Below are 21257 nucleotides of genomic sequence, written 5' to 3'. Positions count from 1 at the left end.
ATTGTTTTAGTTCTATCAGCCACGTATTTCTTTGGTTTATAAAAACATTTTAGGAAGAAATTTTAGGTCCATGTGAAGCCCTATATGGTTGAGTACAGGAGTTTTGCACAGCTGCATGCTCTTGCACTGTATCATGCAACTGGGGTGAAGCTCACAATGGACAGAGTTAATGAGGTGCCGTGGAAGGTTATGATCCTTTCTTAGGCATCTTCTTCCATATAGTAAGCCCATTTCAGAATCTAGTTGTGTGTTTCTAGATGGAAAATCTGCACAAACCTATATAATGACATGATGAGGATTCTCTACAAATAAAGTAGTAATTGGTCTGTGATTTCTGAAGCCCAGACCCTACAACTACTCTGATTTATTATATACTGGAAACATGAGAGGACCTGAAATGAATGTCTTTAAATGTAGGAATATTTCGAGGTTCTCATGTCATGTTTACTGATAGATATTTTCCTTTAAAATTATATCAATTATTTTTACTTATCCATCCTTTTGGTCCAATAAAATTATCTTTTTAGAGTCAGGATGAGAACTGTGCTGTTCCTTACAATTTACAACAACATGAGGAACTTAGGGTAGGATTCAGCTTACCTAACTTTAACCTTCTAAACATTAAGCATCGCACCTATGGGATTTGTGCAGGCCTTCTCTATTGTCAAGGGAAAGAGACAGGTATGTCCAGAGGACAGCTTGTCCTATCTATCTCAGACAGAATCTTAGACATTGATAAATTACTTTCTGGGGGTATCTCTCTCCCTGCATGAGCTATAGATTATGTCTTGTCAACTAGCCTAAACAAGATGTTTAACTTTCATGAGGTTAAAGTACAATCAAACCAGTCTTTGTGACTAACAATCCGAGATTTTTTGTTTACTGGAATATTTCATTCATTGAGAAACTTCAGGTAGCAGAGCAGCTCATTTATAAAAATGATAAGTAGTCAGTTAACCTGAATTCAAGAAGCATTTGAATAACAGTGTCAGACATATGATCTGATTTTGGGTTGGTCCTGTGTGGAGCTAGGAGTTGAACTCGATGATCCTTGTGGATCCCTTCCAACTCAGCATATTCTGATTTTATGATTCTCTGATCAATGTCAATGGTTTATCCAGTTCAGATTTTGGACATCAAATAGTTAATTTTCAGATATGGCAAATTTTAAATTCTGAATATAAGAGATCTCTCTTACTCCAGTTTACACTGGTTTCAAAGTTAATTATATCATGCTAATTATATTAGTGATGCTATTGAAAATGTGTATGACAGCATAGCTGAGAGCATAAGTATTCTTAATGTCAGTATCAGGGACATCTAAAATAATCTTATACTTGCTCCTTATACTGTCAACTTTGACACCTATATCACAGAATCACAGAATTGTAGGGGTTGGAAGGGACCTTGAAAGATCATCGGGTCCAACCCGCCTGCCAAAGCAGTCTCCTTAGAGCAGGCTGCCCAGGTAGGCGTCCAGATGGGCCTTGAATATCTCCAGAGAAGGAGACTCCACAACCTCCCTGGGCAGCCTGTTCCAGTGCTCCATCACCCTCACCATGAAGAAGTTCTTTTGCATGTTGGTGTGGAACTTCCTGTGCTCTATCTTGTGGCCATTGCCCTTTGTCCTGTCCCCACGAACCACTGAGAAGAGGTTGGCCAAATCCCTCTGTCTCCCACACCTCAGGTATTTATACACACTCGTGAAATCCCCTCTCAGTCTTCTCTTCTCCAGGCTGAACAGACCCAGGTCTCTCAGCCTTTCTTCATAGGGGAGATGCTCCAGGCCCCGTATCATCTTTGTGGCCCTCTGCTGGACTCTTTCCAGGAGATCCCCGTCTTTTTTGTACTGGGGAGCCCAGAACTGGACACGGTACTCCAGGTGAGGCCTGACCAGGGCAGAGTAGAGGGGGAGGATCACCTACCTTGACCTGCTGGCCATGTTCCTTTTAATGCACACCAGGATCCCATTGGCCCTCTTGGTCACGAGGGCACACTGCTGGCTCATGGTCAACCTGTCATCCACCAGGACCCCCAGGTCCTTCTCCTCAGAGCTCCTCTCCAGCAGGCCATTCCAAATCCTCACTCATTTCTCTCTCTTCATACTTTTCAGTCTCATAAGAAGAAACTTGTATTTTTTTTCTATCTCATCAGGAAAAGGAGAAATAAGAAAGATGAAGTAAAAATAAATAAATCATTGATTTCTACCAGTATTTACTGATTTGAGATAACTAGAACTTTGTACTGAGTTTCATATTCTTCTCCATGATTTTCCTTATGCCAAGTCCAATTCAACTTGGCATTTTGGTGTTTCAGCAGCGCTGGCATTCATTCAAGATGCACCTGCCACTCAGAAGTTTAATTCCTCTGTCTGTGTGGGCTTGTTTAAAATGAGAAAGAGACTGTCAATGCACATTCAGTTTTCAATTCATTCTCTGGAATCATGATTTGATTTGAACACATAAAAATGACAGATTGAAACACTTGTTAAAAAGTTTTGATGAGTCATACCCTCACACATATTTGGTATAGGCATGTTTTTTGTGTTTCTACTACTTAGGAAAAAAAAAAAAAAAGGAAAATCAATTTGACAAGAATTGTATAAATTTGCCTGATAACATAAAGAAAAAAAAAAATAACACCACATCACTGGATTCTAAATCCATTTTATTTGATTACTGACTGTGTGGTTAGGGTTGGAAACACGTCCCAGCTATCATTCTTATCCTTTTAAGAACATGCCGCCTGCTGCTGCTGCTGCTGTCATTTTTCCACACATCTTTCCATTCTGCCTCACTTCCATTTGCAAATAAGGAACCAAATCATCTTGCTCTGTGAATGAGAGCATCTCCACTGAAGTAAAAGTATCTTTTATAATTTTTAATAAGCATTTTAAAAGAGCTTATGGACTTACAAGTCTGAAGTGTAGTCTTGGAGTTGACAAGGTTACTTTAAAAATCTGTTAATTTTCTGTTTCAAGATTGTGCAATGCATGATTTTGGTGTTATAAAATGATGGTGAAAGGAGATATTATGCATGGACAGTGGACATGTCCAGCCATTGATGGGTACTGGGACATGAATAGGGACTAAATATTACAAATTGTTGAATATTTATTACCAAATGGTCCTTTGGAAATCCTCCTGGGGCTGTCTCACAGCAGTGGTCACACACATGAATAATTAATGACTCACCTGCTAGAAATCCTGTATGATTGATAGCTTTGTGAAGCTTTTGTTTGGGAAGAAAAACAGCCCCAAATTACAGGAATAATAGAAATTATAATCAAGGAAAAACAAAATATATTGATCGTGCATAATAGACAGCAAACAAAAAGATATTGAAATAGTTAGCTACATTTGCTACTGCAGATGCTCAGAGGATGTCCACAAAAAAAAAAAAAAAAAAAAAAAAAAAAAAAACAGCAGTCCACTTGAGCTGAATCATGGTACAGATAAGCAGCTCCAGTGCTAATTCTTGCTTCAGTCATGTCCCAGTTTGTAACCTGAACCTGTGCGTAGGTCCCTGGCACAGATAGTTTCTGCAAACTTCCTTAAAGCATACTAAACAAAATTTGGTTCCACACAAAGCAAAGCAGATAACATCTCATGCCCTTTCCTTGATCTACTTTTATCTGTAAACTCATGGAAAAAACGCGCACCTGTGCTAGAGGGGTTAGTTCCAGTCATAGAATATACATTTCCTATATGGCTGCCTTAATTGTCATACTGAGTTGGACTCTAGTGAAAGGAAGTGTTTTCACTTTTTTTTTTTTTTTCTTAAGCTAAAATCATTCCACTCTATGCAGGATCAATGAACATTCATTTGGCACAGAAGACAAAATGAATGTGATGAAAATGGCTGATACATTTATCTGGGAGACGAAAATGACCTGGTGCTCCACTTTGTAAATACTTTAATATTCAGTATTGATTAGATTAATGAGGAACCTTCAGGTCTCCCTTTTCTCTCTCTCTCTGTCTCTCTCTATATAAAACAGTCTTTCACTTTGGGGGAAAGGAGAACATACTGGTGTTTTCACTGCTGGCTGTGATCTAGGTGTTGAACCTGTTAGCATTCCCAGCATTCAGATGACTAACTCAGTGTGAGCTACAGAGGTAGCCAAAGCATCTAAATCTGTGCTGTCACTATGCACTTAGCTTAAAAATTAAACACATCAGTAATCAGCACGGGTCTGTCATTGGCTTACTCCAACCTGGACTTTCAAAAAGGTGGAGAGATAACAGTCCTTTGTATTTGTTGATAAAATGAGATTTTTTTTATTTTTATTTTTTTTCCTGATCGTCTATTACATGTTCACAAGGTGTTCTTAGCTGAATTCTTAAGGCAAAGACATCAAAAAGAAAGTATACCTGATATGACATATAAAGGTGAAAGTGTGTGGTAATCAACAGGTCCATTGTGTGTTCTTAAACAAGACAGAAAAACTTAATCCTTTAAAAGTAAATTAGTAGATATAAATTTCAGCTAGATCAGATACAAATTTGAGCTATAACAGGTAACAGATAGACAAATAAATGGAGTAGGATAACATCCTTAAATATTCAATTTATGTATGGGAAAACAACTTTCAGTTTGTGAACTGAAATAATTGATTGTAACTATACAAAATAACCACAAGGTGGAGAGAGACAAAGCAAAATTACACAGATGAGTCCTGATATAAAAATAAATTGTAAAATTATATAGTATTCCCACTGGATTTTTGTTCTGAAGGAGAGGACATTGGCTTAGTCAACAGTTGTTGCATGATGGTTATTGATTTAAATGGATGATTTTGTCTTAAGGCCAACTTCTGTCAAAAACAAATGCATGGGCTGCTTAAAGAAACTGCTAGGAGCATGCAATTGCAGCTCAAAATATGCTAACAGGCAGATTTAGCTAAAGAAATGATTTATGGAGAATGCAAAGACCTTGTAAGCTTTTTTGTAAACTTTTACTTTAGAAATATAACAGTTCTGCAAAGAATGAAACAGGTACCTGTCCTTAACTATTCACTGTATTTATTTTCTCTTTCTTATAGTCTTCACCACAGAAAATACGCCAGAGGCCTTTTATTAATAAAGGCCAAAAGGCACAAGTTATATAGCTGACTCATAGGATAATATAGATCTTCCATCATACCAGGGGATTTCAAAATCTATGTGAAAAATAATCATCATTAAAGTACAAAAATGTTTTAATGCAACCATACCGAGGGATTTTCTGTATCCAGGCCTAATGAAGAAATAAAAGTGCCTAGGGAATTGTTGTAAATCCACCCCCAAAATAGGTTTGCTTGCCATATATTTTATATAATTAGACTTCTATAATAGACTTCTATTATGACTATTAATTTGAGATATTTGGTATGGAAACTGAAGTACGCTTATTGTTTTTCAACATACTATGTTTTAGGGACATTGCCAAAACACATATATTATTTAATCCATGAAGAGCATGAATAGCCTAAGTAAAAGCAGAATCATACCATTTTTATTTTAACAAAACTAATTAATAGATACTCCCACAATCTACATACATATTCATTCCTAACACGTATGAAACTGTATCTTCTATGGACAGTGGTTACTTCATTTACAAAAAAATATATATATATATATATATATATATTTTGTAATTCTGATTCCCATGAGAAAAAGAGCCATAAGATCATGCAATTTCTGTATGTATATGATCTAGTCTGCAAGTTCTTAACAATTTTTGAACCTGTTGCCAATTTCCACCGAATCAATACCCAAATCTGCTGTGTGCTTACATAACTCATGAAAATGGGTACCCAAGTAAGAACATCTTCATGGAAAGAATCTGACATGAGTACAATACATAATACACTGGAGAATCAATACAGGAAAACTTTATTATTACCTAGGTTTGGAGAAAGATTCATGTAGACTTCATGCCTTATTAAACATGAGAGAATCTAAATATCAGTCCAGCTTTTTCTATCATGTGCAATTTCTAATGTTAAAAAAATAAAAAATAAATATTAAAAAGGGCTCCAACTCTTACATACTGTTGACATTTATAATGTCATTGCACCTCCTTCCCCTCCCCCACTACCGTTCTCTGATGCCTAGGAGAATGTGCATTCCAGTGGAAGCTTTAATTTCATTCATTTATAAAGTCAATCAACCATAAGGTATAAATCCATAGAAAGCAGGGCTTAATTAGCTGGTAGCAGAACTTTGGGTTCAGTATGAGTATGCCTTTCATTGCATATCATTTTGTCATGCCACTTGAGTAGCAACTGAGAGACCACCTATGAAGAGTTTTTCAAAACTATTGGATAAAAAAATCGTAGATTTTTTTTAAGACGTTAAAAACATCTTGAATCATTGTATCGTAACAAGCAGCTCACAGATCAGCTAAGAAGGGAACGTATTGGAAACAGTACTTTAGCACTGAAGGAAAACTTGATCTGTCATACAAAAGAACATATAGAACATATCAAACATCATCAGATGTTAGCTTGATGTGATCTGTAGAAAAACAACCACATCCATTTCCTGCGTTGACTTTGCTATCCACCCCATGATATAAATAGGAAGCTCTTTATTAAACAGAGGCACTAAAATAAATTCCAATGCTTTCCAGGTGTGGAAAACTCAGATGAGTGGTCTTTAAAACAAATCATTGAAAGGCTAGATTTCTTTTTTTATTATCAGGTACCACTTTCAATTATTTGCTGTCTTCAAAAATCTGACCTTAAATGTTATTTATACTTTGTACCGATCATCGAAATACTGAAAAATACTCATCAAATCAGTTATGCAGAGTTTAGGATATTTGGAGCATTTTTCTTGATTGCATTTGTTATTTCTCTTTAGTGTAGAGTGCTTTCTGTGTATCCATGAATTACATCTGTTAGAAATACTAAAAGGTCCTGTCACCTTTTCGACTGTCTTTCTGTCAAGTGAATTGTCAAGTGAATTTCATTCATTCCCCTTAAGACCACTTTGTGGAGTTCACAGATTTGCAAATTAGTCAATCTTTTATACTTAGTTCAGTGTTCACTGATTCTAACTGACAATCCCTGAATTGTTCTTTGAAAGGTTTCTCTGCCTAATCTCATGCTGGTTGTTATCTGTTTCTACCCAAAGGTTATATACAATAACTCCTTTTAAAATATCACAGAATCACAGAATGGTTGAGGTTGGAAAGGACCTCTGGAGGTCATCTGGTCCAACTGCCCTGCTCAAGCAGGGACACGCAGAGCAGCTTGCCCAGGACCATGTCCAGGCATTTTTTGAAGCTTTCCAAGGAGGGAGACTCCACAAATTCTCTGGGTATCCTGTTCCATTGCTCTGTCACCCACGCAGTGAAGTGCTTCCTGGTGTTCAGACGGAATGTCTTGTGTTCCATTTTGTGCCCATTGCATCTTGTTCTGGCACTGGACACCATTGTAAAGAGAAAAACAGTTGCCTTTTTCCTAAAAAAAAATGCAAACACATTTTAATGTCTTCGCATGTGTTTTTATCTACTCCCCTTCTAAAGAGACAGTCAAAATTCATATAAACATCACTGTTTCAGAGAGTTACAAAGCAAAGAGTTTGTATTTAATCTCAGTTTCAATGTGGTGCCTTTCCTAGGTACATTTATGCTTAACCACACATATTTGGAGATATTTACCATACCTTTTTTTATATATTAAATGTGTCAATCTCATGACCCTATTGGCCTAATTCAGAATTTATGAATCTTGTGCTGCTGTTAAAACAGTTTGTGACATTTTGCAGCGTGGAGGAGATAATTTTTTCTCTCTGGCAAATTCTTCAAGTTAATGGCAGCCACCATATATTCAATCACTTGCAGGTATATACATGCATTGCTATATATTTTTTATATATTTAATATATTTTGAAAATAACTAGGTTTATCCCAGAAGTAAATGGAACAGGAACAGATCAAAACAGGTTTCAAATAGTTCCAAAAAGAAGCACAAATTAGTCCACTCTAATCTTTCAGTGGTTGCATCTGACTTTCTATTCTTATGCTCCTGTAAAGCTCTCAGGTGAGTTAATTGTCCTTTATCCTGTTTTAAATCACATATGTTCAGTATTTAATGCTGAAGCCTGTTAAAATGGAAGGTGTGAAAATAACAAGAAAAACAAAGGGTATTTTTTAAATTTTATTTTTGTTCAAGAATACCAAAACCATGTGGACTGTGTGCTTGCTTCTCTTTTTACCCTCAGAGAAAGGTGAAATTACTACAGTATGAAATCAGGACTACTGGAGATTCTAGCTTGGTATAGTTGTTCATAGGTATAAAGATAAGCAGCAATTGAATTGACATTTCAGGAAGATATTGAAGTATGAGTGCAGTTGAATAACATTTTGTTGTTGTTGTTTCTGTGTTTATTAACCTGGGTGGCAGAAAAATTCAACTCCCAGTGGTCTTTCTTATGTATAGCCTTTACAGAGATTGAAGTCCATAAAGAAGAAATTATAGAGCAACTTGAAAATTCAGCTGCAATAAACCAACAGAACTGGATGATATTTATCAGAGTATCTGGAATAGAAATTGGCATTTATGCACTATATCCTTAAAAATAAGAATACATCTAGAGGTGGAAAGTTCTTTCTAAGCTACTTCTTTCCTAGGAAGGACAGTCAGTTGAGAATGGAGGATTAGAACTTGAGCATTTTAGTATTCTTTTTTTTAATAGACTTCTTGTTTCTGTAGGTACTACATATTGAGTGGTAGGCTCCATTTATGAAACCTGAATTCCAGTTCCTGTTTCAAAACATATTCTTTTATGTGTCCTCTAAATATGGAATCACAGAGAGTTGACTCATGGAAGTCTGGTGCAGCAAAGCATTTATATACATGCTTAATTTTAACCACTATAACTTTAACCCTGTCTGCAAGTTAAGAGCTGTATAAATATATGCTTTTCTGCATCAAAGAAAGATTACTAGTATTCTGAAGAACCTAGAAATCTTGCAGATTTGACACTTCCTTAGAAAAGAACTATCCACATCCTGCTTGGCCACATCCACCTGCGGGAAAAAACATCTAACATAACCTCTAGAAAGTAAAACAACAATAAGCATTAGAGGATTAATATTGAAAGCCTATTAGGAGAGCTGGCTCCCACTTAAAAAACAATTTAGTGTTTCATAACTGGAATTGGAGTTAGTAATATTTGCCATTGGGAATGAGCTTATACTTCTACAAATCTAATTTCAACATACAAAATATGCATCTCTTTTTATCTCAAATGCAAATAAGTTACACAATTTAAGCTCTGAATGTAATGAAAAAGATGTTTTGAAGTCTTAATTATAATTATAATCCAGAGCTTCAAATGGAGCTTTACATGTGCTGCTTTGTGCAAAATTTAAATCCAAGACTGATTCAAATTTGTTTCTGTCATCAACATTGCTGTTTTCCATGGGGGAGTACTTAATTTTTTTGTCTTGCTTCAACAGGAAACTCAACCAAAATGTACATTTGACATTTGGTGGTGTTTCGTTGTTCTTGTTGTTGTTTATTTGTTTGTTTGTTTGTTTGTTTTAAAACTTCTGGTTTCTATTCAAATCAATCATTTGGCTCAAGTTTAGGAGCTTAGCCTTCTTTGATATGAGACATTTTTGAAAACAAAGATAGTAGTATAAATACCTAGCTAGCTACAGAGACTCATAATATAACCACCAATATACCTTTTTAAAAAATACTTTTGACTGCTGTAGCCTTATGAACTCACACTTACTATTCTTAATACATTAAGTCTTTTTAGTAGAGTCCATATCAGTAAACTTAATGCTTAACGCTGTAACTACCTTTCCCCAGTAATTTTATCCAAAGCATTATCTATAAACAGACTCCTGAAGAGCAAATGTTTTTTTTTTTTTTTGTTTCCTGTTATTTTCTATTATTTTTCTATTAATTTTATTTTACAATTTTGCATATTTTGACTCTTGACTGATTCTATTAAATTTGAACCCACTTTTGCCAAATCCTGAACTGGGAGTACTCATTTCTGTCTGCAAACTTTGATTGTTAGGATTTCAAAGAGAGTTGTACTCATTCTCTATCATTGCTCCCCAGTCTACTATGTACTATAGGGGGTTCAAGACAATGAAAAATTAGTTCCTGTATGATTTATGCTTGTACAGAGACAGATTCTCCCCTGGTGTAGCTCTATGACTTCTGACAGAGAGATGCCAATTTAGTGTGTTGAGGATGTGACTTCCAGCAGTCAGCAAGGAGCTAACAGTAAACAGGATGACTTTCAGGAAGAATTGTAACTATTCATCATTTAAGAATGACTTTGTGAGATTAAAAAAGGAAGAATGTACCATTTTAGCTTTTATGGTTTCTACAGTCTCTAATATCTGTACTCAAGATTGTCTCTCTCTGCATATAAACATATATCCATATCCAAATATACACAAATATCATGTCTGCAATGATTTAAAAATGCTGACATGAGTGACAAGCCCAGAGGGAAAATAACAAAAAAGACCAAAGAAGCCTGTATCCTGAATCCCTTTATAATCTTATTGTAGTAAAATAGAAAACAGGAAGGGAGAATTCTATCTAGGGAATAACAACAGAGACTATCTGATGTGTAGGCTATACAATAAGTTTTTCACTTTACAGTGCTGCAGTGTCTTAGCATCTACATAATATTTTCTTATTATGTTTCCTCAAGAAAGTGATTATTTTAGGAATTTGTTTAAAAATAATGACAAATGTTCCAGACTGTTATGAAACACTAACACAAGGCAGCTCATCATTTTATGTTACCTTTTATGGAAGAAAAACATGATACCTTTAGAAAATTATTATTATTATTATTATATAATTATATACTATAATAATAATAATTATGATTTTATTCCTTTTCGTTGTTGTTGTTGTTGTTGTAGTGCAAATATTGTGCACCATCAGAGTAGACAGGCCACAGTAATTAATCAAAAAAGCATCTGATGGAAAAAGAAAGATCAATTACTAGAAGAAGAAATGGATGCAGGAAAAAAGAGCTTGATAAATAAAGTCCAGCTCTTCATCCTTTTCCTTTTGGTCTCTATATGAAAGAAAAAATAAAATAAAATAATAAAATAAAATAAAATAAAATAAAATAAAATAATTATTTCACTTAAAAATTTAAACGAGTCTTTAAGTGACCAAAAGGTAAAATTACAGAAAGTCTCAAAGCAAATTATAATAATTATAAGATCTTAAACATTTGTTCCCTTGGTAAAAAGATCTAATAAGTAAATAAGTAAATAAATAAATAAAAAGGTTCCTGTGGGTTCCTGTGTTTCCAAGGTATATATTCAAAGTCCCATGCATGGATTTAGTCACAGGGCAATGTGAAAAAGTGCTTAATCATTTTAAAGAAGGTTTGGTTTAATTCTCAGTAGACATGTATCCCTTTCACAAAAGATACACAGTCACTGGCTTCCCTTGGTGATTCCTGCTCTTTTGACAATAGTAACAGATTTAATGGAAATGAAGATCAAACCAATTTCACATCTCTAGAAATGGTGGTTTAGAAAATGTAGACAGTAGCAGTGCAGGAGAGCAACAAAGCTGTTGTACATGATGCCAGGCAAGTTTTTTTATGCTCAGCATGAAAGTTATTGGTATTTACTTCACAAACAGAGTAGTCAATTGCAAGATAAAGCATACCCTAGAGATGCTGCAGAGGAACACTTTCAAACTTGGATAGGCCTGGAAAATAAAAATAAATAAATAAATAAATAAATAAAAGGGAAAAAAAAAAAAAGAATGATTCAAGGGGGAAATCACTAAGCTTGATATATCTGATCCCAGTTCTGTGCTCAATCACTGACTTTCTGCTTCATCAGATTAAATATAAGGACTAGATTATTTAAGCAGGTCTGCTATGGAATTTTCATGTGAAACATTCTGTATCCACATTTCTCTTACTGCATATGTCTGCCTAAATCATTAGAGCAACTTCTTCATGTCTTTGTCCCAGCACATTTTTAATACTGCCACCAAACTGGCCTTCAAGTGTGTAGTCCATAATAATAATAATGGCCATGCTATGTCCTTTTCCTCCTCTACCTCTACCCACTCCAAAACAGCACAGGCAGCTCACCTTCATTATTTCACTGGAAGACAGAAACAGGTTCAAGTTCCTCCCCTTCCTGGAGGGATATTCTTCCTACTCTGAACATATACCTATCAGACTTTTTGTTAGACTAGTGAGAAACATTTATTATGCAAGAGGTTCTAGGAGTAAAAATGCTTGTTTTAGACAGAAGATGGATGGAAGATATGACATTCTGGATGTGAGACAAATGGACTTGGGGTCACTCCTCAGCTTTGCCTGCTGATTCTTTTCCACTTTTCACACAGCTCCCCAGAACTAGATGAAAACTCACAATGAAAACTCACCCATCCAAGGAACCTACAAAATGAGAAGAGAAGAGAAGAGAAGAGAAGAGAAGAGAAGAGAAGAGAAGAGAAGAGAAGAGAAGAGAAGAGAAGAGAAGAGAAGAGAAGAGAAGAGAAGAGAGAAGAGAAGAGAGAAGAGAAGAGAAGAGAAGAGAAGAGAAGAGAAGAGAAGAGAAGAGAAGAGAAGAGAAGAGAAGAGAGAAGAGAAGAGAAGAGAAGAGAAGAGAAGAGAAGAGAAGAGAAGAGAAGAGAAGAGAAGAGAAGAGAAGAGAAGAGAAGAGAAGAGAAGAGAAGAGAAGAGAAGAGAAGAGAAGAGAAGAGAAGAGAAGAGAAGAGAAGAGAAGAGAGTTCAGTCAGAAGTCTCTGGATACTTTCACGTACCTTTCTTACATTGTTGAGCTCAGAACTGTACACAATATATAAGGTGAGGCCACACCAATGCTAAATATAATAGGAGAATCACCTCTTCTGCTCTTCTGACTGGCTGGCTATGTTATTATATTGCACCTAAAAATGCAATTTTTGTTTTATTTTATTTTATTTTATTTATTTATTTTTGGTACCAGCCTTTTTGGCCATTTTTTTCCAATAGTTCTGTTGCTGAGACCCATGGGAAGAGATCTATTGATGTTTAACATTACTTTATGAATTACTCGTTTAAGACCTTTTTCTGTCTCTCTCATGTCCAGAAATTGTTGTGTCCATTCTCATGAGTGTTTGTGATCCTAAATAATAACGATTGCTTCAATCTAGAGGACCTCTCCTGTGAGAAAAGTTTGAGAGAGTTGTGACTGTTCAGCCTGGAGAAGAGGAGGCTTAGGGAGATCTCATCATTGTAAATAAACACCCGAAAGGAGGATACAATGTAGACAGAGACAGGCTTTTTACAATAGTGCCCAGTGCCAGGACAAGACCCAATGGGCACAAACTGGAACACCGGCACAGGTTGCCCAGAGAGGTTGTGGAGCCTTCTTCCTTGGAGATGGACAACTCGCTCTCAGGATTCCTCAGGGGGCTGGACCAGATAACCTTCAGAGCTCATTTCCAGCCTTAACCATCCTGTGATTCTCTGATTCTGTAGTTGGTCAATTTCTGGAATCTTCCAATCAAGTTATATCCTGCAATGACTGTGATAGAGGAACACCGCAAGCTTGTTCTTACACGTGTCTTTCCTGATAATTGCCGAGCAACACTGACAGGAACTTCCTATAACAACTGGATATGCACTAAATCTCAAATTTAGCACTATCAAGATGTGGAAGTACATTCCAGACTAATTCAGGTACACAGGCTCCCACATCATCATTTTGAACTGATATACCGACACACTGGAAGCCTTCAAGAAAATATCTGAACTCTCTGAACACACATAATATTTATAACCTTGTGTTTCAATATGCAAAAATATTATGCATTAAATCCACACCTACCTTTGAATGAAATTTGATTTTCCACAATATTGAGAAGTTTTGATATTACATTGTTGCATTTCTCTTTCATTTTTCTACCTTCTCTTTCAATCTCAAGATTTTGTTCAGTGTGTCTGTCTGTCAGTTCACACATAAAGATCTATTTCATGAACCCATAAAATTGTGAACTAAGCTTCTGAATTTTTTTAGCTAATTATAGGTACTGTCTCTGTTGTCTGCTTTGTATTAGCTCTGTTTTGTTTTGGTTTTATTTGACACTTTTCCTTTCAGTGTTAGGACATGTTAAGTTCCAACATACACTCCAATATTCACTCTGCACTAGCTCTATGCATCAGTTTCCAAATCATAAAAGTTTTAGGCATCCAAAGAGATGTAGTAATTATTATAGGTGTACTCTATAGGTGTACTAAAGACCTTTACAAAATATTAAGCTCTTCCACATCCAGAGAGCAAGTATTTTCCAGTCCCCAAATGATTCTACTCAATTCTATTTTTTAATAAAAAGATACCTTTTTATTTATTTATTTGTTTGTTTGTTTATTTATTTATTTTTGCAAGTAGCTTATGCCCAGTGTCAGGCTCGGAAATTCTGCATTAAGTCTTACTTCTTCATACATTTCAGAATTTGCACACAGTGACATATGTTTCTGTGATAATTATCAGAATATTTTGTCAGAACAGGATAGACTAACCAGAGAAATATGACCATATAAGTAACTATCCAGGCTGATTCCAAACAAGCAGTGGCTCTTAATTATAAGATTATAATAATTTGGGAGTATGTTTATCTTAGTTAAATAATTTCCCTCAGGTTTTGCACACAAGTTTTTTCTTTTGTTAACTTCTGTTGCTTACAACTCCAATTTGGTGTCTTAGCATAATTTGTATTATGTGATTCAAGAATTTTGATTTGCTGTATTTGTTCCCACATTATGGTATGTCATAAAGAGAAGAAGGGATACTTTTCATCCGTGAAGAAGCCTTCCACAAAAGATTACCCCAAGAACTGCTTGTTCTTTTTTTTAGAAAGTGACCTGTGAAGGAAGTTTGTAATACATAGGAGCTTTCTATGACTCGAACACAATTTTTCAAACTAAAATTCTTAGCAAGGAGAGGCAGAAAATGTTCTGAGTATGAAAGACAAACCACAGCCAGCAGCTATCTGGTTTAGGTGTAGTGTTCATCCAACCAAAAATAGATGCATACTTCCCAACCTGAAGTGTGGGATCAGGCCATCAATGCACAGTAACAGCAGTATTTCAGTTTGGCAAGAACTGCACTGATAAAGGTTTTTACTGGAATGGGTAGCTATGTCATGTTAAGTCTCATCTCACAAAGGTAGCTTACAATTAAAGAAGCTGAACACAGAAAATCTGCTAGTTTCTTCTGTTCTGAGTGATCTTTAACCAAAAAAAAAAAAAAAATAAAAGTGCATTGCTTTATATAAATCTATAGTTCTTGTGTTCTCTCTTGGAGCAAAATGGTTAAATGGATCATTCCTTTACAAACTTCTGTGTTGTTGTTGTTGTTTTGTTGTTGCTGTTGATTTCCTTGCTTCATGGATCCCAAATACTTAAACTATGAATCATAACATATACAGCCATCTGGAACTCTGGGAGACAATTAATGAAAAATTTATCAGTCTTGGGAGGGTCTTCAATAAGTGTGGTCTACCAAACTATTTCTGTAGTCCCAAGCTTTTGGTCCAATATGATTGAAATTTTCACATACCAAAAGATAAGTTTTTTAGAATGTTGATAGTTCTAAAAATTTCATCCATCCTAGCTATCACAAAAGAGTTTTTTCAGTAGTAACATTTTTAGTAACTAATGAAAAGACAGACTACCCTTTTTTTTCCAATCACCTTTTTTCATCCTTTTTCCTTTCAAATTTTGGTACATAAGAATTTAGGAATGAGGTATTAATTAATAACATAAAATAAGGTTATTATTCCTTAATCTCTTGTAAAAATTGACTACATTGCAAACTATTTTTTCCTTTTAAGAAAACATATTTAATTGAAGAAGATCACAGTTGAAATATGTTGACCAATTTTGAAAGGTATCCATTTTTTAATTGAACCAAAATTATATCTACTGGAGAACAGAAGGTATGGAGACTGTTTAAGGTAGACATATTTCAACAAAAAAAGTAACTGCTACCACAGCATCAGGATGCATTGCAATTTGTGAAATTTTAAAGTATAATGATATTATGCTATATATATATGTACAAAGAAATATTATGTATTTCTTAACTTTAATCAAAATTGAATAACTATAGGTATTCGGGGACAGTTGTGGAGACATAAGTAAAGTTGAAGAAATTATAACATATATATAACATACTAGCAATATTATACAAATTCCACAGCAGTGAACCACCTTTCTAATCCAAGTCATATCTATTGTATTTCTGAGAAAAATAAATAAATAAATAAATAAATAAATAATCTCTAACTGAAAGAAGCATATTGAGAAAAATGCAGCTTTTTCTATTTTACAACAGTTATGGCTAGCAGATTAGTCATGAAAGCAAGAATAATCTTGCAGGGGTAGGGTATACTTCAGAACTTTCTTTTTTGATAATTCAGTAATTCAAAGCTGTTAAGCATATCCTAAAAGTTTTCATTATGTAAGCAGAGGAATCCTTGTGATAAGCAGTCATCTAAATTATATGTAACTCTTCTTTTTTAATACTTAATTAAGAAAACCAAAATTAGAATACTGATTTCATTAAGAGAAGTGTGCTGTTCCTTTTTTTAACAGTAACTATACAAGGAGATCTTAGAGTATTTAGGCTTCTTTATAGCTGCAACAGTATATGGCACAGTAAATGCAGGAGTCTTATGGTTCTCCAGTTAAGCTGAACATCAGAAGTGAAGACTAGACTCTAAAAGTATTTATCAGTGACCCGATGTCCGAATTCAGTTTTAAAATAAAGTGGTTTTTTATTTATTTATTTATTTATTTAATGGCAGAAGTTATAAAACATATATCTTGCTTGATACTGATTTGCTGACTATTGCTTCCTAAGTCAACCATAAGAAACAAATGATTTTGGAAGCAGAGAATTATATCAATGACTAATGTTCCTTTAAGTTTTCAGGTGTTTCAATCGTTTTTGTGAGTATTCTGTGTGTATTATAACTAATGTCACCACTGCATCTTGTACTCCTAAACATTTGTCATGATAAGACTAGTTCAAACACTTCCCAACTGCTTTGTATTCTGTCTGCTTGGACATAGAGCACAGCAGAACCAAAATGAATGTTTGCATTAGTCTTGCATTAGTCTGTCTTGACTACACTGCAAAGTATGACAAAAAAAATGGAGGCCCAGAGTGTCTTTATGATTCAAAGTACTGATTTGGGGTGCTGTCTAAACACTTCTAAAATATTGATTCTAAAATGTAGTATTCAATATATATCATTTAGCCATTTTGATTATATGGATTATTATTTTTTATTTTTTTTACTAACTAGGAGCATAATTTTTGGAAGTATTTGAAAACATGGACAAAAGTAATTGTCTCAAAAAAAATAAATTTGTTGGCTTATTTTTTGAAGCTTCTAAACAGTAAATGCACAGCTTTTGTAGAGTTTATTGCATAAAAGAGGAATGTGCCATATAGATTATTTAACAAACACAAAATACGTTAAATATATTTATTTTGAAGAAGAAAAAATGTGTATATATATTGCTTGTCAAATGGTTCTAATTACAATTTGTTTCCCTTACTGCAAATTACCCTTTTCAGAATTTCAATAATGCCCTAACAGAATTATTCTGGCCATGGTAGCAATCTCCACCTTGAATATTAAATCAAGAGCAAACCATTAGATTAATGTTAATATAAAAATGATGCAAACAGAAATTGATCCCACAGTCCAGTTATTTACATTTCATACGTTCCTTTGGTTATTTTTTTTCCTACTATATCTACTAATTATGTCTCGTAGTTTGCTAAAAAGAAAAAAGTTTGCATTTTAAATTTTGATTTTTATAACGTAAATAAAAAATTAATATGTCTGAATAGTGGTAACAAGTTAGAAAATGTTTTGAACGTTGACCTTCAGATGCCTTCCATGAAATTCCATGAAGACATAACAAGGACTTGAGAGCCCTGGTCCTGCTAAGGACAGGTATTTAACTATCTTAGGCTATCTGGAAAATGCTAGCCTTAACTCAGTTCCTATGGCTCCACTGATTTCTGTAGAAAACATTTTTTAAAGCACCTTAGGTGAGTGTCAGGTTGATTATGTCAATTCAATATTTTGAAGCTCAGCTTTCTTTCTTAAATAAAAAAAAATAAAAAAAAAATTAGAAAACTCAAATCCACAAGTTTGAGATTTTCCATGAAAGGATATGAAAACCTCATACCAGGGTATTTAGCATGGAAAACAGGCCAGCTGAGCAAGCTAAAATATGGCAGTACAGCTGTTTTTCTGTGAACCAAGCTAATCCTCAGATATGCAATTATCTGAGTAAGGTGACAAGAGCTGTCATCTTATTCTTACCGAAACCTAACTGCTAGTCTCTTGTTCTGTGGATTTCTTGTGGTAATGAGCTCTTAACTCAGTACTTATTAGACCACAGCTCAATACAGTGCCCAGTTTTGGGGCCCCCAGCACAAGAAAGACTGATAAACCGGAGGGAGTTCAGGAGAAGCCACTGAGACAGCGGGTGCTGAAGCACTTGCCTTGTGAAGAGAGGCTCAGAGAACTGGCCTTGATCAGCCTGGAGCAGAGATGGCTTTGAGGGACCTAACAGCAACCCCCAGTGCCTATGATGAGTTATCAAGAAGTTGGATCAATGCTTCATGGCACGGAGAGACAATGGGCACAAGTTGAAACATGAGAGGTTCAGACAGGATATTTTCCCATGAGGACTGTTAAGCCATGGCATAGATTGCTGAGAGAGGTACAGTCTCCATCCTTTGAGGTTTTTAAGATAGGGCTGGATAAAAATTGGTCCAAACACATAGCAAACTCTGAGCAGGAGACTGGACTAGAGTCCTCCTGAGATCTATTCCCACCTGAATTATCATATGAGTGTAGTGAGCACGCAGATGCTTTTTAAAAGTACAGAGTACTCTGAAGTGCAGGAAAAATACTGTAAATGAAATTGGTTAGGACCAATAATAACTGCAATTCAAACAACAAAATACAAATAAAATATGTAGGGATTTCCTGCCTTTCTTGATCAAGTCTGCAGCCTCTGAAAGACATTTGTCTTAACAAATTTCAAAGTAAAGCACTTTTCCATCTTCAAAAAGAAAAAAGAGGTGGCCTTGAAAGGAATATGTAGATAGCCCTAGATATGCCCCTTACGCTATTCAAATGAATAATTCCCTTGAGCTATTCCCTTGCCCAAACACTTCCTGATCTCATTAACCATTATCTCTGTGAAACTAATTGAACAAGAAGACTTATGGCCTTGTTAAAAGCTCATTGTATTTTTATTATTATTTTTTTATTATTATTTTATTTTTTTTTTACAGAATGATATGGTAACAGTATCAGGAGTAATGTAACACCAATTGATTGATCTTTGCTGCAGATGAAGGAATTATGTGGAAAATAAAAAAAAAAATAAAATAATAATAATAAAAAAAGCTCTGTTATTCTTACTAAGTAAAGCCTGAAATGGAGCTCACATCAGGAATTATGTGTATTATTTGGAAGAGGGAACAGGAGATGAAATTTGATAATTTGATATGAGAATACTAATTACTTTCAATAGGGTTTGAATATACATATTTAAAGTCTCCCTGATTATCACAAATTGAAAGGCTTTAATAAATGTCTTAAAAATATTACTCCAAGAAGTGATCTTTTTAGGGCTCCAGTCTTTCAGTCTTTTTCCATTCAGTTCTTGCCCTAGAGAATTTAGCTCAGAAAACACTTCATTATATCCTTAACCTATGTCATCAAAGGCATTCATATGCTCACATACATAGCCCTGTATGTTAGGGAATTCCTTGACTACATGGAGCTGGGAGATGGAGATCAAATGGTTGAGTGTTTCTGGGTAAGAGTCAGGGGAAAGGCCAATAAGGCTGATATTACAGAGGGAGTCTGCTATAGACCACCCGAACAGGTTGAAGAAGTAAATTCTGCAAGCAGCTATGAGAAGTCTCACAATCACTAGCCCTTTTTCTCAAGGGGGACTTGAACTTCCCATATGTCTGCTGGAAATACAGTGCAACAGAGAGTATGTAGTCAAGGAGATTCCTGGAGTCTGTGGAGGATAACTTCCTGATACAGGTGGTTAGTGAGCCAACTAGGGAAGATGTTCCACTAGACCTGTCACTGTCTTTAAAGACAATGCTCATGAGATGATAGAATTCTTGATCCTTGGTGAAGTAATGAAAGTGATTAGCAGAACTGCTACTTTGGATTTCCAGAAGGCAAACTTTGGCCTGTTTAGAGACCTGGTTGAGAGAGTCCCTTGGGAAGTGGCCATGAATGGTAAAGCAGTCCAGGAAGGCTTGACCTTCTTCATGAGTGAAATCCTAAAGTTTGTCCAAATGCATCAAAAATCAAGCTGACAGGGGATAAGACCAGACTGTCTGAACAGAGAGCTTCTTCTGTAATTCAGGAAGAAAATTAGAGTTTCTAAACTCTGGAAGAAGGGGCAGTAAACTCAGGAGGACTACAGCACTGTTGTCAAGTTGTGCAGGGAGAAAATTAGGGCTGAAGCCTAACTGGAACTCAATTTGGCTAGTAGAGTAAATGACAATAAAAAATGCTTTTATAAATGCATTAACAGCAGAAAGAGGATTAAATAGAATCTACATCCTTTATTGGATCCGAAATGTAGTGACGAAAGATAAAGATAAGGCTGAGGTACTTAATGTCTTTTTTTACCTCAGTCTTTATTAGTAAGGTCAATTGTTCCCAGGGTACCAAGGTTTCCTGGACTCCTTAACTTTCATGGTCACCACCCATAGGACTCTCTCAACCAGGTTTCTAAATAGGCCAAAGTTTGCCCTTCTGGAAATCCAAGGCAGCAGTTCTGCTAATCACTTTTCTTACTTCACCAACAATCAATAACTTTATCATCTCATGATCATTGTGTTTAAAGACAGTGACAGGGAGTGAGATTAAGTGCCTATAATCCAATGGGAAACTATAGGTGATCTACTACATCATTTGAATATTCATAAATCTATGGGGCCAGACTTTCACCCAAAGGTATTGAAGTAGCTGGTGGAAGTGCTCACCTTGCGGTGGAAATGCTCACTTTCAAGAATTTACCAGCAGTCCTGGCTAAACAGGGAAGTCCCAGTTCACTGGAGGTTAGCAAATGTAACTCCAGTCTACAAGAAGGGCAGGAAGGAGAAAACAGGGAATTACAGGCCTGTCAGTCAAACCTCGGTACCAGGAAAGGTTATGGAGAAGATCATCTCGACTGTTACCTCAC

This window comes from Cygnus atratus, chromosome 1 (assembly GCF_013377495.2).
Source record: "Cygnus atratus isolate AKBS03 ecotype Queensland, Australia chromosome 1, CAtr_DNAZoo_HiC_assembly, whole genome shotgun sequence".
Lineage (NCBI taxonomy): Eukaryota > Metazoa > Chordata > Aves > Anseriformes > Anatidae > Cygnus > Cygnus atratus.
This window is presented reverse-complemented; position numbering follows the sequence as displayed.